Source organism: Bos indicus, chromosome 6 (genome assembly GCF_029378745.1).
Source record: "Bos indicus isolate NIAB-ARS_2022 breed Sahiwal x Tharparkar chromosome 6, NIAB-ARS_B.indTharparkar_mat_pri_1.0, whole genome shotgun sequence".
NCBI lineage: Eukaryota > Metazoa > Chordata > Mammalia > Artiodactyla > Bovidae > Bos > Bos indicus.
The window spans coordinates 61,767,525-61,795,515 of NC_091765.1; the positions used below are offsets into that span (position 1 = coordinate 61,767,525).

General features: G+C 40.8%; 1 long non-coding RNA gene across 2 annotated transcripts in view; it reads left to right on the forward strand.

The window, feature by feature from the left end:
- Positions 1-27,991, forward strand: part of LOC139183626 (uncharacterized) — a 97,870-nt gene that overhangs the window by 35,247 nt on the left and 34,632 nt on the right. Inside the window, exon 1 of one of the 2 annotated variants that reach the window (XR_011567176.1) lies at positions 1-27,991. This exon is cut by the window's left edge and continues 35,247 nt beyond it; it is cut by the window's right edge and continues 12,434 nt beyond it. This is a non-coding gene — a long non-coding RNA (uncharacterized lncRNA). The other variant, XR_011567177.1, reaches the window with a different exon arrangement.

Genomic DNA, 27,991 nt, shown 5'->3' on the forward strand with positions numbered 1-27,991 from the left:
AGAAAATAAATATAAAATATTAGGCAGGAGATTAAATATTGAATTTGTATAAAGCTTCCAAATAAAATCTTTTTGAAGCTTTGACAGTGAAACTTAGCTTGATTCCATGAATATAACCTGTGATATCAGGTTTGACATTTGAAATGGCTACATATAATTCCTGATCAAGACTTGTTAATGCTGGTTTCTTCAAATTCTTGGTAGCCATAATGGACAAGAAACAATGATTTAAAATATAATACCATTTTTTACAACCTTCAAAATGTATGACAGTTGCAGATATAATTAAAGACTCTCATAGTTCTTTCTTTACTTTCATTGACAAACCCAATGTGTAAATTTCTAATGTTGGTGAGAAAAGACTTCTAATCCAGTTGAACTTTTTCCTATTAAGTGTTTCAAAATATGCTGAAGCTCTATTTTGCAGAATGCAGGTGCATTGTTAGAGCAGCTGGTGCCAGTGGTACCAATGCCTCCCGGAGGGGTATGTGAGCTCCACAGGGAGAGAAGTAGCTGTTGTATGCAAAGAAAGGTTCTGAACAGCCCTGGAACCACATCCACTGGGGCACCTATCAGCTTCCTTCCCCAACCCACTGTCTCTGACTGGCAGCACCTAGGGTCAGACACATGCTCTTTGGGCATCTGGAATATGAACTACCTCAACATCAGGTTCCTCGGTCCCGCTTTCAGGATGGGCAACAGTGTGCTCTGACTCTGGCTGCCAAGGGGGATGTCTCAGGTGGTACAGCACCTTGTTTATGCTCAGTATATCCAGGCTGAGAATCAGGGTCAAGAGTCATTTTTTGCCCTCGTGCCACAATCACTAAAGCCTGTGCTCCAGAGCACGTGCTCTGCAACAAGAGCATGCTCAGTTACTTCAGTTATGTCTGACTCTTTGTGACCTTAGGGACTGTTGCCCACCAGGGTCCTCTGTCCATGGGATTCTCCAGGCAAGAATACTGGAGTGGGTTGCCGTGCCGTCCTCCAGGGGATGTTCTCGATCTAGGGATTGAATCGGCATCTCTTATGTTTCCTGAATTGCAGGCCAGTTCTTTACCACTAGAACCACGTGGGTAGACCCTGCAACAAGAGAAGCTACTCTAATGAGAAGCCTGCACAGAGAGAGTAGCCTCCACTCACCACAACTAGAGAAAAGCCTGCACGCAGCAAGGAAGACCCAGCACAGCCTAAAATAGTTACTTCTTGTGCTTTCCTTCAGGGAATCATGAAAGGCATCCTCAGACCCATTGTGCTTGAACAATGCAGAGCCCCTACTAGGGTTGCCTTGGCCACACCTGGCTGGTATGGAGTCTTCAACGATTCCAAGTCATGCTCAAGGACTGAACAATTCATCTCCAGGCATAGCTGCACACGATTCGGAGCACAGGAATGCCAAGGCACACAGGTTGGGAAGATAGGCTTTCAGTCATTGTTTCCATGATGTGGATTCAAGTTCATTCATCACCGTGGCCTCTTTCTGATGATCATGCCTGATTGATCTCCATCTTTTTCACAGCATGATGCCCAGACCTAAACTCCAGGAGTAGTCTAATCAGCAAATGTATATATGTGAATATATACATTCACATCATTATGAAACTATCACCACCATCCATCTCAAGAACATTTTTCATCTTCCCAAACAGAGACTCTGTACCTATTAGACAATAACTCTCCAGTCCCCTTTGTTCCTCGTTCCTGACAACCACCATTTTGACTTCTGTTTTCATGATTTGACTATTTTGACCTACAATATTTATCCTTTGAGACTGACTTATTAGCATAATTTTTTCAAAGTCTGTTAATGTTAGAGCATGTTTCAGAATTTTCTCCCTTTTTAAGGTTGAAAAATGTTCCATTGTATGTTTATACCATACTGTGTTTACCCATTCATACATGGATGGGTTGCTCCCTACCTTTTGACTATTGTGAATAATGCTGCTAAGAACATGAATGTACAAATATCCACTTGTGTCCTGGCTTTCAGTTATTTTGCTATAGACCTAGAAGTAGAATTCTTAAATTATATGTTAATTCTGTGTTTGATTTTTTTGGGGAGCCATATTCTGTTTTCCTGGTGGCTCAGTTGGTAAAGAATCCGCCTGCAATGCAGGAGACCCAGGTTCAGTCTCTGGGTGGGGAAGATCCCCTGGAGAAGGAAATGGCAACCCATTCCAGTATTCTTACTTGGAGAATCCCCATGGACAGAGGAGCCTGGCAAGCTGAAGGCCATGAAGTTGCAAAGGGTCGGACATGACTTAGCGACTAAACCACCACCGTACTTTTTCCCACAATGGCTGCACCCTTTTATATTTCCACCAATAATGCACAAGGGTTACCAATTTCTCTACAACCTTGCCAACACCTTTGAGATTCTATTTTTATACTTTTGTGATTGCTTTTAAATAGTAGTCATCCTAATGGGTGTGAAGTGGTATCTCACTGAGGTTTTGATTTTAATATCCCTAATGGTTGGTGACATTGAGCATCATTTCATATGCTTATAGGTCATTTATTCTCCAATACCCATTTTTGATTGTTTATTAGAAGCACATGCTCCCCCTCAACTTTAACATTTCATAACTTCATACTAGGCAAGTCACAACATAATATAGTGGTAATTTCTTTTATATTTTCACGATATGTTCATACCCTCCTAATCACATTTCTGGACCATCTTACTTGTTACTTGTGAGTTACTTGTGATAAATGGCCAAGCTCAATTACTAGATGTTGATTTTTTTTTACCTTTAGTTTCAGAGGGTACTTTTTCATCCACCATGTTGCCGTAGTCTGATGAGCAAGAAAGCTTTTGGTAGAGATTACAGCAATGTGGAAGTAGACCCTATGTGTTGAATGAACTCTTGATGCTTTCCCAAAAGATATTTAATGAGTATATCTTGAACAGCCCCTGACAATGTTGACCACTTTATTCTTTTTTGAAACTTTTTTCTCCTTTGGTTGTCTTGACACCATTCTCTCTGGCTCCCATCCTACCTCTTTAACATTCTTCCTAAGCCTCCTCTTTTCCTCATTCTTTGTCTCCTGTTCTTCTGCATCGATTGAATTGGTTGGATGACATCACCGATTCAATGGACATGAACTTGGGCAAACTCAGGGAGATGGTGAGGGACAGGGAGGCCTGGCGTGCTGCAGTCCATGGGGTTGCAGAGCCAGACATGATTTGGGGACTGAATGCCCACAGCAACAATGGCAATTGTCTCCTGTTCTTCTACATCCAGTCTTGTTCCCATCAAATCCATTCCTTAAATTCTTTCAGTCAGGACTGATTTTTCTCATAACACAATCTTATCATCTCACTCTCCTGCCCAAAACACCTTGAAAACAAAAAAGTGAAAATGTTTGTCACTTGGTCGTGTCTGCCTCTTTGCAACCACATGGACTGTGGCCTGCCAGGCTCCTTTGTCCATGGGATTTTCCAGGCAAGAATACTGAAGTGGGTTGCCATTCCCTTCACCAGGGGATCTTCCTGAACCAGGGACCGAACCCTGGGTCTCTTGCATTTCAGGCAGACTACCATCTGAGCCACCGGGGAAGGCCCAGAATATCTTAGTGGCTCCCTATTGCCTCCTGATTGTCTTCAAGCTCGGCACAGAATGTCTCCAGGATCTGGCTCCTGGCCCTGTTGCCTCCATCTTTGGCTGCTTCCTCACTGAGCCCCACATTCCTGAGCAGATGCCTTCAGTCCTCTGAACACAGCATCCAGTGACACAAGTCTGTGTCTTTGCCCACACTCCTTCTTATTCATAAAACGTGTTCTTTCCCTTTGTCCTGTGACCACAGCTCATCGCTTGAAACTCACCAGGTGACTTCTACCCATTGCCTTCCCTGACCTCAGGTTTTCCAGAATCACCCCCCAGCGGACCATCCCCTCAATTGTGCTGCTGTAATTTGCACATCATCGCAGGCAGTACAGGTCTCCAATCAATAAAACATCATCGCTGGCAACATTTTTGATGGACGTTTTTCCAACATTGAAAATAATATAAAATCGTAAGGTCCAGCTCTCACTGGCAGTCCTGTCACAGTACCTTTTTTTTTTCAGATTGCTTTGTAATCATCTTTTAAAACGTCTGCCTTCTGACTAATGCGAAATATGGGGAAAGACCTGGGTCTTCTTTGCCTTTGCAGCGCTTGGCATGATAACTGATAGCTAGTATTTATTGAGCACCATCTGTATGCCAAGCACTACTTTAGGGGTGGGGGGAATCATAAGGAACAAAATTCCTGCCCTCCCTGAAGGGAGCCTGTGTGCTGCCCATAATTTTCCAGTCTCTTTCCAAACCAAAGGCTGATGTTATTCACTGAGTTTTCTGTGATTAGTAATATAAAGGGGGGAAAAATCACTCAGAGAGAAAATATGAACTGTCAGATGAGAATGAAATTATAAGTGGTAAGAGGAGAATTAAATTAAGAGCAGTAAGCATCATGGATTTATAAAAACAAGTCATGTCAGACAAACTTAATTGCTTTTCCTGATAGAATTACCAAATTAGGGGATGGCAGTGTACAATATCCTGAGAGCAGTTTCCTTCAACAACCAGGTAATGAATATTATTTTTGAAGTTAGCAGAGCCCTTTGAAATAGTATCTGTTGAAATTGTACAAAATGAATTCAAATTGACTTTGATGTGAGTCTGGTTCTCTGACTTGACGGTAGTTTAAAGAGGAGAAGAGCTAAGGCAACTATAAGCAGTGTAGTGCTCAGCTGAGAGATATTGCCGAGCAGGAGCTCAGGGGGGGTTTATTCAGATGGGTTTATTATGATCATTGTCAGGGTCAAAGTAGGAGTTTATGGCATTTAAGCAACAATGAAAGAAAATCATAGGACTTTAGGGAAATCATTGCATGGAGCACAGAAATGAGATGGTTTGATGCCATCATTATAATGGTACGGCCTTTGGAGTGCTGGGCTTCCCTGATAGCTCAGTTGGTAAAGAATCTGCCTGCAATACAGGAGACCCTGGTTCAATTCCTAGCTTGGGAAGATCCCCTGGAGAAGGGATAGGCTACCCACTCCAATATTCTTGGGCTTCCCTTGTGGCTCAGCTGGTAAAGAATCCACCTGCAACCCAGGAGATCTGGGTTCGATCCCTGGGTTGGAAAGATCCCCTGGAGAAGGGAAAGGCTACCCATTCCGGTATTCTAGCCTGGAGAATTCCACAAACTGAATAGCCCACGGGATTGCAAAGAGTCAGACACAACTGAGCAACCTTCGTTTTCACTTTGGAGTGATAATACCTAATATTTTGTGTGGTGCTTTAAAACCTTGCTACTCAAAGTGTGGTGTGCAGACAGCAGGAGCCTGGGGAGCATCTGAGAGTTTGTGAGAAATGGGGACTCTCAGTTCCCACCCCAGTGAAGCTGAATCTGCATTTTCACAAGATCCTCATGCGATTGATTTACGTGTTAGGTTTTGAGAAGCACTGCTAGGTTTATTTCATATGCTGCTATATGTCTTGATGTGTAGACCCTTCTCAGAGGTACAAGGTGTTAGGTCAGTCTATTGTATTTAACCAGTACATAATATGAGAGCATTTTTTACTATTTAATTAGTAAATATTAAAAGAAAAAAAAAAAGCCCTAGTCTCAATAATTGCACTGTTTCCCCCTTTTACTTTCCTTAAAGTCAAGAATATGAAGCTGATGAAGGTGCATCTGTGGTGAAGTTATTTCAGCTCAGTGGGTCATACCATCTTCTTTTGTAAAGGGGGACTAACAACCGGTGCCTCCTCACAGCATTTTTATGTGCAACACATGTTCATCATCTGCTTGTGTCCTTTAACATCACTGAGAAATGTATTATTGTTCCCATTTCACAGATGGGGACATTAATGTTTGGAGTGTTAATGTAATTGACTTAAATTCATAGTTTCAGTAAATGGCAGAGCCAGGATTTAAACCTAGGTTCTGTCTGACTCCCAGAGCCTTACGATTTCACATCTAGATGTTACGGGGGTTCTAATACAGCAATGTGTGAAAAGAATTTCAGAAGCTGAGACCAAGAAGGGGATTCAGTTATAAAATATTTACTGAGCACCTATGATGTTGTAGGAACTACTGAGAGTATTCATTAGGGAATAGAACGAGGGCCCTGCCTTTGTGAGGTTCAGAGCAGAGATGGGAAAATGTGTGTGTGCTTTGCAGCGCTGAGAGTGTGAGGGTATTGCTTCCAAACTTGCACCATGTGTTACATATAACGCAGATGTCAAAGATGCTGGAAAACGGCTCCAAGTGTAAGGTCGACTGGGTGATCAGTAGACATGAGAGTATGGAAATGTAAGTTAAAATATGTAACATGCTATTCAGCAATTAATGACAAACTTTTAGCCAAACATTTTGCCAAACATTTAGAATTTATTCCAACCTTCAGTTCAGTTTAGTTCAGTCACTCAGTCATGTCCGACTTTTCATGACCCCATGAATCACAGCACGCCAGGCCTCCCTGTCCATCACCAACTCCCGAAACTCACGTGCATCAAGTCAGTGATGCCATCCAGCCATCTCATCTTCTGTCATCCCCTTTTCCTCCTGCCCCTAATCCCTCCCAGCATCAGGGTCTTTTCCAATGAGTCAACTCTTCACATGAGGTGGCCAAAGTATTGGAGTTTCAGCCTCAGCATCAGTCCTTGCAGTGAACACCCAGGACTGGTCTCCTTTAGGATGGACTGGTTGGATCTCCTTGCAGTCCAAGGGACTCTCAAGAGTCTTCTCCAGCACCACAGTTCAAAAGAATCAGTTCTTCAGTGCTCAGCTTTCTTCACAGTCCATCTCTCACATCCATACATGACCACTGGAAAAACCATAGCCTTGACTAGACGGACCTTTGTTGGCAAAGTAATATCTCTTCTTTTTAATATGCTATCTAGGTTGGTCATAGCTTTCCTTCCAAGGAGCAAGCATCTTTTAATTTCATGGCTGCAATCACCATCTGCAATGACTTTGGAGCCCAAAAAAATAAAGTCTGACACTGTTTCCACTGTTTCCCCATCTATTTGCCATGAAGTGATGGGACCAGATGCCATGATCTTAGTTTTCTGAATGTTGAGCTTTATAAGAACCTTATTGGGTCCTTACAGAATTTTGCTCTTCAGTGTGTGCCAATGAGAGCTTTGGAAAGGAAAGTTGAAGGAGGCCCTTAAAATGCCAACAGTGTTATTACTGACTTTGCCCAGTGTCTAGGTCCGACTCTCTGTTGGTATTTGAGGGCTTCCCTGGTGGCTCAGACAGTAAAGAATCCTCCTGCCAATGCAAGAGACCTGAGTTTGAGCCCTGCATCGGGAAGACCCCCTGGAGAACGGAAAGGCAACCCACTCCAGTAGTCTTGCCTGGAGAATTCTATGGACAGAGAAGCCTGGTGGGCTATAGTCCATGGGGTCAGACAGAGTTGGACACGACTGAATGACTAACACTTTCACTTTCCAGAGAAAGATACTTGTTTTTGGTGTGAATCTGGCCTTTAAAATACTGCTGGGTGACAAGTATTACAGAAATCCAGAGCTCAAGAGACCTCAGTGGGGAGATGGTGTGTTGAGAAATGTTCCATGATCAAGCATCCCTTAGACCCTTTTCTCCTATGAGTTCTGTTTCATTCCTCAAGTTCCACTGAATGCCTCTTCCCCAGGAAGGTTTGTCTGTTCCTGTGGGCTGGGTCAGGAGGATGGCATCTTTCAAATGGTCCTGTACAGCTTTCAATTTTCCTTCAAAGTCCTCATCAGATTCTAGCTTTTTGAAATATTCATCTCTCCCGACTAGCTCTCAGCTCCACGAGCACAGAGCATGGGTCTCTCACGGTAAATATTGTATCCCTAGGACCTAGCTGAGTACAAGGCATATAGAGTAGGTGTTAAACAATGACTCGATAGCTGTATTAGAATTTGAAAATGTGATATTTTTTAGTTTAAAAATGTGGTTCAATAATTATCTTTTATTATTTTTTTATGGTAAAACACGCTTAACATGAAATTTATCATCTTAACCATTTTAAGCATATAGTTCAGTTGTATTAAATACACTCACAGTATTGTGCTATCACCATCCATGCACAGAACTCACCTGGCAGAACTGAATCTCTGTAGCTATTAAACACTAACTCCCCACTTTCTCCTCCCAGTTCCTGGCATCTGCCACTGTGCTTTCTGCCTCAGTGAGTGGACTCTTCCAGTGTTTGTTCTTTAAAGACCGTTTTACTTTATCCTTCTGTATTAGCAAGGGACACAAACTACATGGTAGTGTTCATGGGTGTCTTCTTAGTATCTAATTTAAAAGGATGTATGCGTATTCTTTGGTTTCCCAGGTGGCACTAGTGGTAAAGAACCCACCTGCAAATGCTGGAGACATAAAGAGATGCAGGTTCGATCCCCGGTCAGGAAGATCCCCTGGAGGAGGGCATGGCAACCCACTCCAGTATTCTTGCCCAGAGAATCCCACGGACAGAGGAGCCTGGCGGACTATGGTCTATAATGTCACAAAGAGTTGGATACGACTGAAGCGACTTAGCAGGCATGCACACATGTGTGCTTATTCTTGGCTGTTTATATTGATAGAACCAGAGAATAACAGAGAAGAGTCTTCTTCAGGCACCTGGCATTTAAGCCTCAAGTATAAGGTTTGTTGATAGACTGAAATTTGAGTGGTACAGAAATTATCCAGGTATTTCTTCTCCAACTGTCGAGCTACTGAATGTGAAAATCCAGGACAATGTAATTAAAACAGCGTTTTAATGTATTTTAAAAATGATGTATTTATTTTTACATTGTACACAGATTTCCAGCATAGTATTGGAGCAAAAGCACAGAGTCAACCTACGGAATGCAAATAAGAAATAAAGACAAAATGAATGTGGCAGAGATCCTTGGGCAATTGTGTAATACCTGAATCTGGGGCCCAAAGAAGGGTGGGCTCTGGTCTATCTGATCGAATGAGACTGGCCAGGCAAGTTACATGATTCCCGTTTATGCTTGGGCTGAAATATGCTGATGCTGAAGCTGAAACTCCAATTTTTTGGTCACCTGATGCGAACAGCTGACTCATTGAAAAAGACCCAGATGCTAGGAAAGATTGAAGGCAGAAGAAGAGAGCAACAGAGGAAAATAGGGAGACAGAGGATGAGATGGTTGGATGGCATCACCGATTCAATGGACATGAACTTGGGCAAACTCTGGGAGATGGTGAAGGACAGGGACGCCTGGCATGCTGTAGTCCATGGGCTTCCAAAGAGCTGGACATGACGAGGAGACTCAACAACAACATACTTGCCAAAAAAAATTTTTTTTTATTTAGTGGTTTGGAGATGGCAGAGGGGGCTTGTAAAAAGTCAGATCTACAAATGTAACATGTCTTGACAGGCCAATAAATTGAGAACAGTAAAGGTGAGACTTTTGAGACCTGTGTTTAGATTAGTTGTCTGTATTACTCAAATTCCCCTCTCTGTGGTATGGGGAGGAAAAGGGGGAGATGGAGTGGCTGGAGGTCACACAGCTCCATGAGCAAGGCCAGGAAACAGGATTCTCCTTTGTGGCTTTGAGCATCCTGAGATTCTGGGGGACACATGAGCAAAGAGCTGAAGAAGACATCCAAGTTCAGTAAGCTGGTTTAAGAGGTCTGAAGGGTTGTGAAATGCAAACAGGGTCAGAGATCATTATCAGAATCAAGAACTATAAAGCTAAGGATTTATTAAGTAACAGTTAAGACATAATTGGGCTGCAGTCTTGGGCAACAGCCAGGATGAGATGTTTTCTGTGATCATGGCCCATGATGAGTGTAATCCAGGCAAGTTTAAAGGTCTAGGAAAATTACAGGCATATGGTGCCCAAATTGCTAAACAAGTTGCAAGTATTTTACTATGTAGACTTGTCCAAGGTGCCATGTCACTATCTCCTTTCCCTAAAACCTGTCTCCTCTAGGTGTGGGACATTAGCCCAAGCTCTGTGACCAGCCTCATATTCCTGTTATGGATCAACCACCCAGATGCCAGATGCTAGTGTAATGGGGGAGGGGTGTCCTAACAAGGTAAGTTCTCGACCCTCCACGATTCTGCCTGGACTAGAAATGTGCATCCCACTTTGAGAGCCCTGCAGTTGTCTGAGAAACTTTGGGTCTTACACAAAACCATTTTCATGTCTAATACACATTTAGCTCTTGCAGAAGTGATAATGGGCCTCCATTTATTCTTTTAACTTCCTTTGACTATTGAAAGAAGTAGTTATAGAGTTTGCTGAGAATCTTTGCAGCCCAAGTGCAAGAAAAATGCATATATCATGGATAATATAAATGTTGTATATATGTGTGTGTGTGTACATATATATATATGGCTTCAGAAATCAGCCTTTGCAACCTCAGGTCCTACTTCTGGACCAGATGATGTTTTTCTTCTTGGGTCATGTGATATGTGCTTCAGTCTGAATAACATTAAAAATATTTCTCTTAGCAGGATGTGGTGGGTTGTTTTCTTTTTTAATTTCAAATAACACCACTCCTTGAACTGGGAACAAACAATTCACTTGCAGCTCGGCTCTGCATTTATTTGTAATTTTCACATAAATCAACTTATATGAAAATGTATTCATAATTTGAGCTTTCTCTATAGCGATAAAATGTTTCTGCTTCTGTGGTAGAAAATAGCTTATTATGCAAACAACATTGCCACTCTTACATTATGCATGGGATTTACCTGGAGAACATCACAAAAGCTTCAAGAAAAAAAAAAGAAAAAAAAAAAAAAGACTGGGGAGGGTGAAGGGTGCTTCATTTACTGCACCACTTACCTGTAATAATTAGCTACAAATGAGCTAATACCTGTATTTAGCAACTTGTTTAATATTGCTTTGGTTAATTCAGTGAAACAATGGAAGGAAAAGAAAAAAATACAAGGGAGGTCTCCTGACAAATGGTGCCTTTCAGGATGTCAGCCCAGTGAAAAATGAGATCTGGTGGTTTCAAACTTAGGCCAGTGGTGGTGAGTAATTAATGCCTAACTCATTTGAACTTGCGTGCTCGATCTAATTTGGGATATTGAGAGTTCACACTGATTTGCCTTTAAAAAAGAATGTCTCTGTCAAATAAAGTGATTGTATAAGATTGATATGGAGATCTCCGACTTGGATGCATAGCCTATTTTATATTTACAAAGGCAGCAGCAAACAGTATTATTTCTAACTGTGTGTGCAGTGGGACCACCATTTCTGGAGGGAAAGCTGTTGTCCTTTCTAGATAGGATTCAAGCAGGGATCACTTTGGGTATAAATGGTGTATGGTACTTATTTTTTCACTCTTATAATAAATACATTTTGAATGCCTTTTCACTGTATTCAGGCCTGTGGATAAAGCAATAGTATAATATGACCTCCTATGTTACCTCCATTGTAACTGGGGAGGGCAGTGGGTAGGCAAAGAACAAGTAGCATAAATAAATGAAATAATTGCAAGATGAGTGATAACTGCTATGAAGGAAACACACAAAGAGCATGATTTAAAAAGTATGGGGGGAAAATGAAGAATATGGAGTGTTGCATCACCTTTAAGATATAGAGTGTAATCCTTGACAAACGATTAACCTCTTTAAACTTACTCTTTGTAAATTACAAAAAGAAGATATGTACATGAATTATCATTATTTAACATAGTTTTATACAACCCTACACAGTTGCCCTTCATGAATCCACTATTTTAAATCACTGTTTGTGGTCCATTTGCTCCATCTGGATGATCCCATTTCAAAGGATCAGATACCAAGGAGATCGTTCTCTGGTTGTGGCTTCTCAGCAGTTCACAACTCTTCTTTGTAAGGCTTGTGACTGCTCCACTGGGTATTCTCCAAAGGTGACTTCTTTCATTGGTCCTGCTGTAGAGTTTCTGATGTCTTTGTTTCGGTCAGGATTTGAGGCTTATCCTGGAGAGAGGAGGTGGTACACGGTTAGACCAAGGTCCAGGCCTGGAATCACGACCCTGGTATTTCATTCCTAACTTCATACATAATAGCTGCTTCATGTTAGTCAGCCTACATACCTTTCTGAACGTCTACTCCTTGTCATGTTTAAAAGTTGCATAACAATAATACCCTTGCTCCAAAGAAAAATAATAATAATACCCTCTCTCATAATATCTAATAATACCTTTCTAAGTTGATGAAGTAAAATTATGAAGTAAAATGAAAATTCCTATGTTATGTAAATAATTTCAGGCCCTAGGAAAAAACAGACAGTCCTTTAGTTCATTTTATAAAACTAATGTAATCTGATAAGTGTATATTGATTTCACTTGTAAACATGATGCAAAAGTCTAATTAAAACATTGGTTTACCAAATCTAGCCCTGTATAAAATGAATAACACACCATAACTCAGTAGGCTGTATTATCTACATAAAAGTTCTTTAAATGAGCAAACTAAAAGAAGAAACAAGCATGGATTTAAATTATAACATACTGTAACATAACTTTATAAAATTAAATAGTCATTCTTGACTAAACTATAAGCAAAATAGGATTATAGGGATATTTACTTAAACATGAAAAGACTATCAAATCCTTTTAGCAAATCTAATATGAAGTCCAGTGTTGAAGTTATTTTGTTTAAACTCAGGAACAAAATAGAGCTCCCTTTTATGACTGCAATTATTTACATTGATTTGGAGGTACTAGCTAATGTAATAAGATGAGAAAAGTAAGTAATAGATATAAATATCAGGAGAGATAATGTATTTGTAGTGATATTGATTGGTTACTTAGCACACCCATGGAGACTAAAAAATGTTCTAGATTTGATAAGGTGTTTGGATAATTGATGGGAGAAGGCAATGGCACCCCACTCCAGTACTCTTGCCTGGAAAATCCCATGGACAGAGGAGCCTGGTAGGCTGCAGTCCATGGGGTCGTTAAGAGTCCGACACGACTGAGCGACTTCACTTTCACTTTCACTTGGATAATTGATAAATATAAAAAATCTGTAATTTTTCTTTTTTACTAGTGTCAGTAAGCTAGAAATAGACTTTGAAAAAAAATCCCAATTATAAGCACAAAATTTAAAATACAGAAGAATAGTTTTACATGATTTGAACCCATATTAAAAAAAAACCTAAAACAACTTATTGAATAAATGGAGAGATGTACAATCATCTATAAGGAATACTTAAAGCTGTGTAATTTTCTGTTCTTTCAATAAACAAATATTTGCAGTTTCATTCAGAATTTTTAATGTTTTTGTTGAATAAAATAATTTAAGTTCAAATGGAAGAATAGGTATCTTAAAGTGGGTGCATGCTCAGTCTCTCAGTCTTGTCCAACTGTTTGTGACCCCATGGATTGTAGTCCCACCAGGCTCCTCTGTCCATGGGATTCTCCAGGCAAGAATACTGGAGTGGGTTGCCATTTCCTCCTCCAGGGGATCTTCCCAACCCAGGGATTGAACCCATGTCTGCTGTGTCTCCTGCACTGGCAGGCAGATTCTTTACCACTGAGACATCTGGTAAACTCATCTTAGAGTACAAAATGCAAAAGAATAATAAGACATACTTCCCTCACTAGATAGTAAGCCTAGTTTTAGAGCCACTGTAGTCAAAATGGCTTGTTATTGGCATAAAATCAGATAAATGTAGCAGTGAAACAGAATTGAAACTCCAGAAAGAGATCCAGGTGTTCATGAGAATTGCCCATATGTTAAAAGTGGCATTGCAACCTATGAAAAGGGTGGCTTATTTAATAAATGATGCTGGCAAAATTGGCTAAACATGTGGCAGAAAGCAAAATTTGTAATTCCTACCTCTTAATACAAAAGATAAAGTCCAGATGGATTAAAGAAAGTAATATGTCGATAGCTATTAAAACGAGTAATGTACCTAAGCTCCGACCTTGCAGAGTGAGTAGAATTCTAGCCAATAGAATTAAAGCACCAGTATGTAAGGACGTGTGTACTAATATTTATTACAGCACTGCTTTCATTGGCAAACAAACAAAAATTGGAAACAACCTTACTTTCCATCAAAACAACTATTGAATAAGAAGATCCATACATTGGAATTTTATGCAGTCGTTTCAAAGAATGAATTCCACTTCTAATTGTTCACTTGGAAGGATTTCTATAATGTAATTAAAGGAGAAAAGCAAACTGCAAAATTATGTGAAGAGTATGATTCAATTTTTGTATCTATATATTATATACACATAAAAAGGTTTGAAAGTGTATAGCTGGCCATTAATATCTGTTTTCTCTGGGAAGAGAGTGAGAATAGAGGAAGATTTAAAGAGAGATGCATAATTTTTTCTTTATACGTTGTTAGATTGTATCACTGGTTACAATGAGCACATGTTCATTTAAAAATTTTAAAAATGATTAAAAATATTTAATGACCGAATGAGAGTAGATGTGATATGCTCTGTCTGATTGGCATTATTTCTTGCCTTTGCCTAATTTTTTTTTTTTTTTTTTTGCCCTAGAATAGAAAATCAGCTTATTGAGAATGGGCCAATTCTTTAATTAAATAATATTTTTCCAAATATACTCCATGAAGTAAGCCTTCCTAAAGAATCCCAGAATCTCAGCTCTTCAAATCCCAGTTACTTCCCTTCAGACTCTAATTGTTTTTCAGTCACCCAGTCGTGTCTGACTCTTTGAGACTCTGTGGACTGCAGCACACCAGGCCTCCCTGTCCCTCACCCAAGTTTGCCCAAGTTCATGTCCATTGCATCAGTGATGCCATCCAGCCATCTCATCCTTTGACGCCCTCTTCTCCTTCTGCCATCAATCTTTCCCAGCATCAGGGACTTTTCCAGTGAGCCGTCTGTTCACATCAGATGACCAAAATCCTGGAGCTTCAGCTTCAGCATCGGTCATTCCAATGAGTATTCAGGGTTGATCTCCCTTAAGATTGACTGGTTTGATCTCCTTGCTGTCCAGGGGACTTTCAGGAGTCTTCTCCAGCACCACAGTTTGAAGGTGTCAGTTCTTTGGTGTTCTGCCTTCTTTACAGTCCAGCTCTCACAACCACACGTGACTACTGGGAAGACCAAAGCCTTGACCATATGGACCTTGTCGGCAGAGTAATGTGTCTGCTTTTCAACACACGTTTTAGGTTTGTCATTCCTTTCCTGCCAAGAAGCAATTGTCTTCTGATTTCATGGCTGCAGTCAGCATCCACAGTGATTTTAGAGCCCAAGAAGAGGAAATCTGTCACTACTTCCACCTTTTCCCCTTCTATTTGCCATGAAGTAATAGGGCTGGATTACATGATCTTAGTTTTTTTTAATATTTGGTTTTAAGCTGGCTCTTTCACTCTTCTACTTCACCCTCATCAAGAGGCTCTTTAGTTCCTCTTCACTTTCTGCCATTAGAGTGATATTATCCACATGTGGTTAGCATCCACATAGTCTCTAATTACTAATATTAAAAAAGTACATTGGACAATGTTGTTTGTTGTTTAGTACCTAAGTTGTGTCTGACTCTTTGTGATCCCATGTACTGTAGCCTGCCAGGCTCCTTTGTCCGTGGGATTTCCCAGGCAAGAATACCGGAGTGGGTTGCCATTTCTTGCTCCAGGGGATCTTCCTGACCCAGGGATCAAGCCTATATCTCCTGCATTGGCAGGTGGATTCTTTACCACTGAGCCACCAGGGAAGCCACATTGGACAATAAGAACAATTGAAAACAATTAAAAACCCTTTGGTTGGAAAATGACATGAGATCAGTCTCCAAAGGAACAGATCGTAGGGCCTGTGGAATTCTGAAAGGATATTGGGGTTCCACTTGGGAATGCTAGGGCCCCCTCATGCCTGACTGAGAATCTGTTCTTTCTAGGGCCCCATACTACCTCTCAGTCTGGACAAAGGGCACCAAACCTACTCCAAAATGGAAATATTTTCTCTCCCACCAATTTAGAAGACCTCTGAACATTTTACAGACTCCTATCCTAAACTGTGAGTATCACATAGCTCTGAGGATGGTGTGTTGTTTTGAACTCTTTGGTTTTCAAGACACTGAAGTAAACATTTTCATAGGCTGGCCCTGACCATTTTCTGCCAGACCTGGCACGACACCTGCAGTCAAACTGATGCCAGCTTCTGTCTTGTTCATTTTACTGCGGATCCGGTGAAAGTTAGAGATGGTTTGCAGTCTGGTGAGAACCGAAGCCTCTTGGTCCAGTGCCATGAATCTCTAGGTGTCTGACATGGGCCAGGGTAGCCTGGGGAGGCAAGCTGGTGAAATGGATGAAGCACATGCTCCAGGATTAGAGGCACACCAGCCCAGGCCTTCGTGTGTGTGTGTTTGCAAGGCTTAGAATTGCCTCGATAATGATCACAAGCACGTCCTGATGTTTGCAACCTGTGAGCAGATGCCAGCAATTGACTGGCTAAGCTGGATGAGTGTCCCAGAGGATGGGCTGTTGGCAGCTGTTCTTGGTGTACCTTTAAGCATCGTTACTTGTGAGAGAAGAAATAAAATTTGAGCAAGAGAACAGCTTGGCTTCATTCCTTGAGTAGTGGGAAAGGATTGTGACTCAACCTCATCTATCTGTATCCTGATGTTAAGAGTAGCTCAGACGTAAATTTCAAATTAAATAAGAAAGTCTGAGAGAATGCATTATGAGCTCAGTGCTCAATGAACAAAATAGAAAAAGATTTTAGCCAAGGGAGTTAATTTTACTCTGGGGATAAGTTTCTGTTTCCTCTTTAAGCATGCTTGGAATTCAGTTTGTTTGTTTGTTTTTTTAATATAAATTTATTTAATTGGAGGCTAATTACCTTACAATATTGTATTGGTTTTGCCATACATCAACATGAATCTGCCATGGGTGTACTCCCACCTCCCTCCCCGTACCATCCCTCTGGGTCATCCCAGTGCACCAGCCCTAAGCTTCCTGTATCATGCATCGAACCTGGAGTGGTGATTCATTTCACATATGATATCATACATGTTTCAACGCCATTCTCTCAAATCATCCCACCCTCACCCTCTCCCACAGAGTCCAAAAGACTGTTCTATACATCTGTGTCTCTTTTGCTGTCTCGCTGGAATTCAGTTCTGAGGGTCAACTATTGGCATTTACGAGATGACTTCTTGTATTATACAGCATGAATAACTGTAAATACAGTCATCCTTCGTATCTATGGGGGATTGGTTCCAGGCCCCCTGCCCTCACCTTGACTACATGCTGTATTATGAACAAATCACACAAACATAATATCAGTCACAAGAAGCCAGATATGAAAGAATACACTCTATGATTCCGCTTATATAGAATTCAAAACCATGCAAAACTCATCAATGGTGTCAGAAGTCAAGAATGTGGCTGTCCCTGAGGCAGGAATGACAGGAAGGGGCAAGAAGGGGTTTCTGGTCACAATTTCTTGATCTAGGTGCTGAGTTTATGAGTTTGTTCGGTTTCTGAAAATTTCATCTACCTGTATACTTATGATAGGTATATTTTTCTTATGTATATGTCAATAATTATACAATAAGGAAGTAACAAAGATGTAATGTACATTATTGTGACTATAGCCAAACATATTGCAGTGCATATTTGAAAGTTGCCGAGAATAAATATTCAAAGTTCTCATCACACACACACATATATATGTACCTATCATAACTATACAGGTAGATGAAATTTTCAGAAACTGAACAAAGTCATCCACGCACAAAATTTTAACTTCATGTGGTAATTGATGGTAATTAGAGTTACTGTGGTTGTCATTTCACAGTATACAAATATTGAATAGTTATGTTGTACATCTGAAACTAATATAATGTTATGTGTCAACTATACCTCAATAAGAAAAGAACCTCCCCCCCCAAAAAAAACGTAAAAAGAAAAGTCCATTTCTTGTGCCTTTCTTACCTGCTTTAGTGTCTGTGGTAGACGGCAACTGTTCTTTCTCCATGACACTTCCATCCTCCAGGTAAATCTGTAATCAGGGCTGCAACTGACTAAGTGTTACAGTCAGCCCTCTGTATCCTCTGCATCCATGGAGTCAGACTATCTTGGATTAAATATATTTGGAAGTAAAATTCCAGAAAATTCTAAAAACCAAAACTTGAACTTGCCACACATTGACAACTATTTACAAAGCATTTCCATGATATGTACAGCTATTTACATTGTATGTACAGCTATTTACATAGCACTTACATTGCATTAGGTATTATAAGTAATCTAGAGATGATTAAAGTATTCCAGATAAGCACAGATTCTATGCAAATACTTCACCATTTTATATAAGAGACTTGAGCAGGCTTGGCTTTTGGTTATTCATAGGGGTCCTAGAACCAACCCCCTGTGGATACCGAAGGATGACTTACAAACTGTTTTGAGTCCTTGACTACTTAGAATGACTTCATTTGTTACAGTTTTTTCCACCTTATATTTTACAGAGGAGGCGGCCTAATAAAGAGAATAGGTGCAGACAGCTTTAAATAAGTGTTAAGCATGAGGAAAATAAGGCCCATTAACCTCACACAGCGAAGGGTGCTATAACTGTAGATAGAAAGACAGCTTTCATCCTCTTCACAAATTTGCCTAGGGTCTGGTCAGCTAACTGAACTTTTAATCTTTGTTCTGGATAGTTTCTTTATTTATTCTCTCTAGTGGCAGGGCATTGATTGGAAACCCTCTGGAGATCTTTTCTCCTTTTTATTTCAGATAATTAAACCTATTGGGGCAATAATCATGAATGGTAAAGCTGTAGAATCTTTCAAGCATGGTTAGGAGATGAAATATTATTATCTTTCTAATAGAAGGAAGACCTCCAGCATCCTCCGGCTGTGAGTAGACCACTTTTTCTGTGGGTGGTCCCAAGCAGAGACCACATAGGAGTGAATGAAGGCAATGATGACTTCTGCTTGGCCATTAGGTCAGGACCTCTTGCCTTCAGCTCAGTAGCATCTTTTCAGCCCCTATCCCAACCCTTTTCCTCCTGAGCCCATCTCAGCTGCCCATGGCTGACTTACCTGTGGTTTGTTTGCAAATATTACTTAACCATTATTGTGCAGTACCTGCTCACTGCACAAATCCATCTCTCACCCCTGAATTATGAGCCCAGGCATCATTTTGAGTGGTTTCTTTCAGTGAGAGATGGCCATCCGCCTGTTGGCACTTGCCTAGCATTATACTTACCTTTTCTCTCCAAGAGGACTCCACCCCAGCTTATCTTGGAATGTTTTTTCACTAGGGCTTCTACTATCCCTTCCTCATATATCAATGGATCTTAGCTGGCACTAAATAGACAAAAAGGAGAAGTGGGAGGAGAAGAAGGAGAAACTGATAAAATGTGCTAGTCTGTCTTCAGGGTGCTTTGGTTCAAATGTTAGTTTCTTATACAAACCTTCCCTAACCTCCCTTTCTAAAATGACTATCATTTTCTATCATAGTACTCTCTTTGTTTTTTTCACTACTGAAATTATCTTGTTAATTTTTTTACTTGTTTGCTGTGTAATTCTCTACTTCTCCACGACTGTAGTCTCTATAAAGAGATTCTTACCTTTCTTGTTCACTGTGACATCCTAACATGAACAGGACTTGAAACCATGGTAGGACTTACCTGATAATTTTGAAAGAATAGGTGAATCACTAAAAATACACTAAAACATGGAGAAAGTTTGAGCTACTCTTACTCTGAGTATAATACATGAAAATTAAAATAGCCTTGATCACTGTCAGTTCAGTTCAGTTGCTCAGTCGTGTCTGACTCTTTGCAACCTTGTGGTCTGCAGCACAACAGGCCTCCTTGTCCATCACCAACTCCTAGAGTTTACCCAAACTCACATCCATTGAGTTGGTAATGCCATCCAACCATCTCATCCTCTGCCATCCCCTTCTGCTCCTGCCCTCAATCTTTCCCAGCATCAGGGTCTTTTCAAATGAGTCAGTTCTTCGCATCAGGTGGCCAAGGTATTGGAGTTTCAACTTCAACATCAGTCCTCCAGTGAACACCCAGGACTGATCTCCTTTAGGGTGGACTGGTTGGATCTCCTTGCAGTCCAAGGGACTCTCAAGTCTTTTCCAACACCACAGTTCAAAAGCATCAATTCTTCAGTGCTCAGCTTGCTTTATAGTCCAACTCTCACATCCATACATGACTACTGAAAAAACCATTGCCTTGACTAGATGGACCTTTGTTGGCAAAGTAATGTCTCTTATTTTTAATATGCTGTCTAGGTTGGTTATAACTTTCCTTCCAAGGAGTCGGTGTCTTTTAATTTCATGGCTGCAGTCACCATCTGCAGTGATTTTGGAGCCCCCAAAAATAAAGTCTGACACTGTTTCCACTGTTTCCCCATCTATTTGCCATGAAGTGATGGGACCATATGCCATGATCTTCGTTTTCTGAATGTTGAGCTTTAAGCCAACATTTTCACTTTCCTCTTGCATTTTCATCAAGAGGCTCTTTAGTTCTTCTTCACTTTCTGCCATAAGGGTGGTGTCATCTGCGTATCTGAGGTTATTGATATTTCTCCCGGCAATCTTGATTCCAGCTTGTGCTTCATCCAGCCCAGCATTTCTCATGATGTACTCTGCATATAAGTTAAGTAAACAGGGTGATCATACACAGCCTTGACATACTCCTTTTCCTATTTGGAACCAGTCTGTTGTTCCATGTCCAGTTGTAACTGTTGCTTCCTGACCTGCATATAGGTTTCTCAAGAGGCAGGTCAGGTGGTCTGGTATTCCCATCTCTTGAAGAATTTTCCACAGTTTATTGTGATCCACACAGTCAAAGGTTTTGGCATAGTCAATAAAACAGAAATAGATGTTTTTCTGGAACTCTCTTGCTTTTTTGATGATCCAGCAGATGTTGGCAATTTGATCTCTGGTTCCTCTGCCTTTTCTAAATCCAGCTTGAACATCTGGAAGTTCACAATTCACATACTGTTGAAGCCTGGCTTGGAGAATTTTGAGCATTACTTTGCTAGCATGTGAGATGAGTGCAATTGATCACTATAGTCATAGTGATTTTGTCTTACAATATCTAACTGGTCAAAGACTGTAGAACACCCACTTGGGTGTTACACCATGATGCCAACTTAGACTTTCTTAGGATAAGTGCAGATCATTGGCCTATGTGGAGAGGTTGCTTCTGACTCTGGACAGGAGTGTGGCTTTTAGTTACCGAGTTGGGAAAGCATGCAAGGTGAATTCTGAGTTAAGCTTCAGGATTTTCTCCCTAGGGAGATCTAGAAATTGCTAAGACTTTACATTAATATGTAACCAAAATTTAAACTCATATTTCAGCAACAAGGAATAGTAAATAATGCATTGCTTCATGAAGATTTGCTTAGTTTATTTACTTACATTATTTATAGGTTATGTTGGGAATAGACTTGGCTTGCTTTGCTTTGTTCACAGTAACATTCCATAAATATAACAGCAAGCGATAAAATAGCATTGATTCAGAAGTGAGCTCATGGCTTCATAGAACATCAAACATAAAAGCTGTGTTACAATGATAAATACTAAATCTTTAAAATATCTTTAAAATATCATTGGCTTTTTACTGCCATTACTTATGCAGTGTGTATTTCAGATTTTCCTATTCAGTATTGAATATGAAATGTATAATACTGTGAGTTATATCCTGAGCTTTGGTGCAGTCTGTACAAAATTGGCATTTTGAAGTTGTGGATGGTGGCAGAAGAACTTGATTCAGGTTCAAAAGATCAACCTAAATGGTTCAGGAAAATCTCAGGAAAAGAACAATTGGCAATAAAATATATTAGCTTTTTTTCCTATGTGTGACGTTTAAGTGATTTGGGCAAAAATAGTGAGAGTTAATAAAAGTTGTGAGAAACAGACATAGAGAACAAACATAGGGACACCAAGAGGGAAGGGGAGATGGGATGAATTTGGAGGCTGGGATTTAAATATATATACACTATTGTATAAAATAGATAACTAATGAGAACCTACTGGATAGCACAGGGAACTCGACTCAGTGCTCTGTGGTGACCTAAATGGGAAGGAAATCCAAAAAAGAGAGGATATATGAATACATACAGCTGATTCACTTTGCTGTAGAGCAGAAACTACCAAACATTGTAAAGCAACTGTACGCCAGTAAGAATGAAAAAAGGTCTTTTATTCTTTCTATGGTAGGAGATGCCTTTGTTTTCCTATTTGGTGTCTCCTTGAGTCTTCTCAATTCCAGAGAGTGTCCACATGGCCTCATGTTGGTGTGATGTAAGCCAAGATGGTGCTGTGAAGACCAGGGGAGATGGGTGTGCTAAGATGTAGTGGTGCTAAATCTGGACCTTGCAGTCAGGTAGGTCTGGCTCAGGTTCTGGCTCTGCTATTAACAAGTTGTATGTCCTTAGGCAAATGACCATTTGAGCCCCAGTTTTCTCATCTGTGAAACAGAGATAATCCCATATTCCTAATAATGAGACTATCCAACAAGGTACTGTTTGTAGAGTGTTGTGCCTGATATATAGTGAAGGTCTATAAATACCCTGTTGCCTTGCAAATATGCTGAGGGAGAGGAGATGAAGGTTATCGTGGCCATGTAACCAAACTAGGATTTGCAAATTACTTGGTATTTATAACAGAAATGAATTACATGAAATGGTCATAATTATAGATTGAAACCTCACCTTAACACTACTTGGCATAAGGCATGTCTGTCATGGACTTTTTTTCAAGAAAATTTTTAAAAGCTGGTTTAACAAAAAAGCCTGTCATACAGGTGGATTTATGCATGTCTATTTCTGTGGCAAAGGCCTGAGGGCAGTGTGAATATATTTTAAAAACAGAATCTGTGATATAGCCGAGTCTGAGTGTTGCGTAATTTTGTGATTTTTTTTCAAAGCCCTTATGAAGGTGCAGTTGAGTTTTTAATATAATGAAAGACTTAAAGGAAAATGGAGAAGATGGAAGGGATTAAGCCCCAGGAGGGATGGCCCCCATATGGAATCAGTCAGAGCAAGCCTCAATATTTATGGGGCACCCCTCTCTATCTGCAGTCAGGTAGTCTGTGCTTGACTCTCAGATTGGAAAGCAGTGGCTCTGATGGTTAGAGCCCCTTGTGAGGTGACCTGAATTACAGCCTCTGTATACGGAGACACAGGGGATTTGTTACAAAATTATCTTTTCTCTCTTATGGCATCCTCAAGACTTACTTAATCCTCTCTCAAAGTTTGAAGAACACATAAAAATTATGGTATCTTGTTGGGAGTATCCTTTTAAAAAACTGTTCACCTTTTAATTTGTAAAGTTTCATTTATTGCTAGGTTCAAGAGTAATGTAGTGAATGGCCACATATCTTAACCTGGCCAACCTGTTATTATTTTTGTACATTTGCTCTATCTATGCATATCTCTATCATAGATGATATGTAATATATTTTATTTCTTTGTTTCATGCTGAACCCTTGGAAAGTAAATTGCAGAAGCAGTGATGGTGGCAGCCAGTGTTTCCTGAGAACACTGACATTGTGAACCCATCAAATCTGGCATATTTCGCATTGATCCAAGGCTATTATCTATTACGCCATCCATATTCCAATTTTTCTATTTGTTCTAAAAGTATCCTTCCTAGCCATTGTTTTTTTCCACTCTAGAGTCACACATTGCGTTTAGGTGTTGTGTTTTTTAGCCTCTTTTAATCTGCAGCTTTCCCTGGACCTTCTTTTTTATTTCCTGACATTGCCATTTTTGAAGAGTACTGGCCCCTCATCTGGTAAGATGTCCCCCAGTGTGGGTTTGTCTGATGGTTTCTTTATGGTCTGTTCCGTTTTTGTCAGGAATGCCCCTGCTGGGAGGCTGTGTCCTTGTCAGTGCCTCATCACAGGGGATATGCAATGTCAGTTTGAACATTTTCATTGGCATTAAAAAATATTTCTAATAGTTTTACTTCTTATTCGTTAACATGAAGACTCTGGAGTATTTCTTAGTTGGAAAAGTCTCCTTGAAAACCTTACTACATGAAACATTACAACCATAAGACTTGCCACCATTTCTTGGAAAAATGGTTGTAGATTCATCATTCTGGTCTGTATCACTAGCAATAGTGCTGATGTGTTTAAATGTTTAAATATCTTAGGGACTTCTGCTAAGATGCCTTGTTATCAGGAGAATTCAATTGTGCTGGAAGTCTGAGGGTGCTAATTAATCACTGTCCCCTTTCTACAGGTTCTTAACACAAGGAGTAAAATGCTGATCAGCTTTGTTATGAGCAAGGCTGGAGGATGTGGCAACATCTCTAATCTCCCTCTCCAAAGCAGAACCTTTAATGCTATCCCAGTCCTGACCTATTTGTGCTCAGCCCATATTGGAAAGGTTGAGGCCTGACCAGGCTCAATCTGTCCGCTGCCTAGTTGGGAGAGGAAGGAGCCAGCCATCTTGTTGAACCCATGCAGATCTGAGAGGCGGAGGGCAAGTGAGAAGGGTGGGCCCAAGCTGGCCCCACTCCTGAAAATGGCCCATGATTGTCCTAAGGGGTCAGTAACTGAGGAGAGAACGTGCAGATGCTCCAGTGTTCCCCTAGAGACCAGAGATGAAGCCTTGTCTATGGTTCAGGGTAAGAACATGGAGATGGAAGGAAAAGTATTCTTATAATATTGCCCACGTTGATTTCTCAGGTTGTATCAGATGGGGTGGAAAAGGAGACACTTTGAAGACTACTTGGGAAGTCAAGTTACTTCTTTCCAGCTGATGCTGCAGATTACCAGGACGTCAACTTTCCTTTTCAACTTGTAAAAAGCTATTGAAGAGAGAGGAAGCATTTGTCAGTTTTGCCAGCCTAGTTAGACCATTACTAAAACAGTGTCTCCTGAACTGTTGTTCATTTTCATAAACAAATAATATTGATACATTCACATGATGAAACATTTTAAAGTCACAAAATTTACAAAAATCGCCTTTTCCCCTTTTCTCTCTACTGTCCACTCTCTTCCCTGAGGCACCAGGCTGCCCTGTACTGTTTTATTTTATGTTTTTAGTTTTTAAATTAATTTTTATTGGCTATAGTTTCTTTACAATGTTGTGTTAGTTTCTACCGGATAGTAAAGTGAATCAGCTATACATATACGTATATCCCCTCTTTTTTGAGTTTCTCTCCCATTTAGGTCACCGTAGAGTGCTGAATAGAGTTTCCTGTGCTAAATGGTGGGTTCTCATTAGTTATCTATTTTATACATAGTATCAATGGTGTATATATGTCAATCCCAATCTCCCAATCCATCCCACCCTCTCCTTCCCCCGTTTGGTATCCATACGTTTGTTCTCTACATCTGTCGTAGAGATGTCTCTATTCTATTTTTGCAAATGAAGTCATCTATACCATTTCCTAGAGTCTACATATTTGCATCAATATACAAGACTTATTTTTCTCTTTCTAACTTACTCCAGTCGGTATGACAGTCTCTAGGTACACCCCCTGTACTGTTCTGAGAATTTATTCATCTTTCAGACGAGTCTTAATCACCTGAAGCTTCCTCACCCTTCCCTCCCGGTCCCAATCTTTTGATATTGAAACCATTTAAAATCAGAGTCCACCTCCATGCTCTGAGTGCCTCCTCTCCTGCTCTGGATTTTCCATAGCACTTACCAGTTTCTAAGACATGGTATCATCTAATTTTTAATATTATGTTTGTTGTTTATTTTCTGTCTGTCCCACTGGAAGCAAGTTCTGTAAGGGCAGAGATCTTTGTTTGTTTCCTTCTCTAGTGTAGCTTTGGCACCTGGCTACCAGCCCACAATAGGTAATCAATAAATGTTGTTGAAATCTGAAGGAATAAAGCCATCTCTCCCTTTCCTCCAGACAGAAACTGAGGAGGTAGAGGATCCAATTAAAATATATCACATTACCCCTTGAACTGAAGACTTCTCCTTGCATTTCTAAGGGAGCAGCTATTAAAAATATATGGCTCAGAGCTGGGTGTCTTTCTTATTTTCTGTGGGTCTGAGGAGACATGGTTTGGAAGTGGAAAATGAAGAAAAGAACGGAACAGTGTCCTGCCTATTGATGGGATGCACTGACTCTTTTGAGAGGGCAGCGTCTTGAAATTGCTGAGCAGTTAGAAAATGATTTCTCTTCATCTGTCCAGGTTAAGATGTCGCAGATGAAATGCATCTCTTCCCCACATCAAGCCTGCCCAGCCCCTCAATATGCATTAAGTCCTTTCTGTCTGCCGACGATACCCATGTTTATGTCTCCAAGCCTGACATCCCCATGTGTACGTTCTGTCTGATTTGTCCCCCTCTCCTGGCTTCGCCATCTCTGTAAATGGCACCATCACATACATACACAGTGGCTCAAGTCCCAGACCTCCCAATCATCCTTGATTCCTCTTATTGCTTCACTCCTCACAGCTCATTCAATGGCAAGTCCTCAGAGTTCTTCCTCCAGAATGTATTATATCCAGACACTGTTCACTGTCCATCTCCGCTGCCATCACCCTCGTTCATGTGACCATCAGGTCTCCTCCGGACTGCTGCCAGAGACTCCAACTGATCTTTCTTCTGCCTCCCTAGTCCCCAAGAATCTATTCTCACAGATCAGCCTGAGGGAATTCTTTCAAAGACGTGAATCTGATTCTATCACTCTCCCGCTTAAACCCCTCTAACGTCTCCTATGAAATTAGGAGTCAGCCGCTCAGCATGGCCAGGGCTCCACCTGGTCTGGCTCTTGCCTGCTTCTCCATCACATCAAGGTTCTCACACCTCCTCCTTTACTACAGTGAACTCTTTTTTCCTTCTTTGAATATATGGAGCTCATTTCCTGCTTCAGGTCATTTGCACTTGCTTTTCCCTTTGTCTGGAAGGCTCTGCTCCAGAGTATTGCTGAACTCCTCATTAGTCACATTACCTACTCAAAGAGTCCTTCCTGACCGTGCTGTATAATGCCTTCCCATGCCAAATGCACAGGTTTTATAAACAGTGCCTGGAATCATTTTGATTACTTCCTTACATCAATGAGGTTCTAGAAGGAAACATCCCACTCAAATGAAATAGTGAAAAGGAAATTAATAAAGGGATTGTTTACAAAGATATAGGTGGGTAAAGGGAAAGCAACAAGTGATGATGGTGGTCTTGGTAGCAACATCAGGGAAGGCTGCCATCTCTAGATCTGAATGGGGCAGGGGCAGGGAACAGCTACCTGAAACTGGACAGAAGAGAAATAATTTACAGGAGAGGCCATCTGGTGGTACTGTGGCCCAGCGGAGAGGACGTCAGCAGGGTAGACATTCAGATCTGGCTCTGCTGCTTCCACCCCGTCTTCTGCTAGGTCCTCATTGGCCCAACCCACCCAGAAGCCAAAGGGCAAGGCTGCCTATTGATGCGATCTGCAAAGGTGGGTCTCCGTGACACACAGTAGGCTTGTGACAGAGGATCTGGCAGGGCAGACAGAGGGTACTCAATATCCAGCACATGCCTCTACTAGAATGCAGGCTTCATAAGAGGAACAATGGTCCCCAAAATCTAGGAGAGTTCCTGGCATGCATAGGTGCCCAATAAATATTTGTAGAATGAATGAATGAATAAATGAATGAGAATTCTTTGTCTTTAGGGGATGTGTCTGTGTAGCCCAACAGTTATTAGCTATAAAATTGGGAAAATATATAGATGTGCCTCAGTTCACACTGATGGGGCAGAAGACCATGAATGGACTTACTTTGGCAGGTCTGTGCCCTCTGCATGCTATACAGTGGTGAGCAGCTGAGAGCCTGCCTCTTCCAACCCTCCTCTTGAAGCTTGGGTCAAGGTGCTGCTGTGCACTCACCTCTCAGACTTAGAGAGATACACCTTGGATTGGTGTGTGGGAGGGGATTCGTTCAGGATTGAGACCAGTCTCTGAAAGGAGAGGCTGCAGTTTCTGGGTTAAAGTACCCAGAAGATGGGTACTTTAACAGAAATGTGCAAACTAGAAGGTGGGGTTCCCCGGGAACCGTTACCATCTGGAGGTGGCATCTGAAAACCCTTAGCTGCCGTTTTATGTAATACTTCTTGCTTCAAGTCAGAAGACAGAATGTCAACATTAAAACTGTTTTT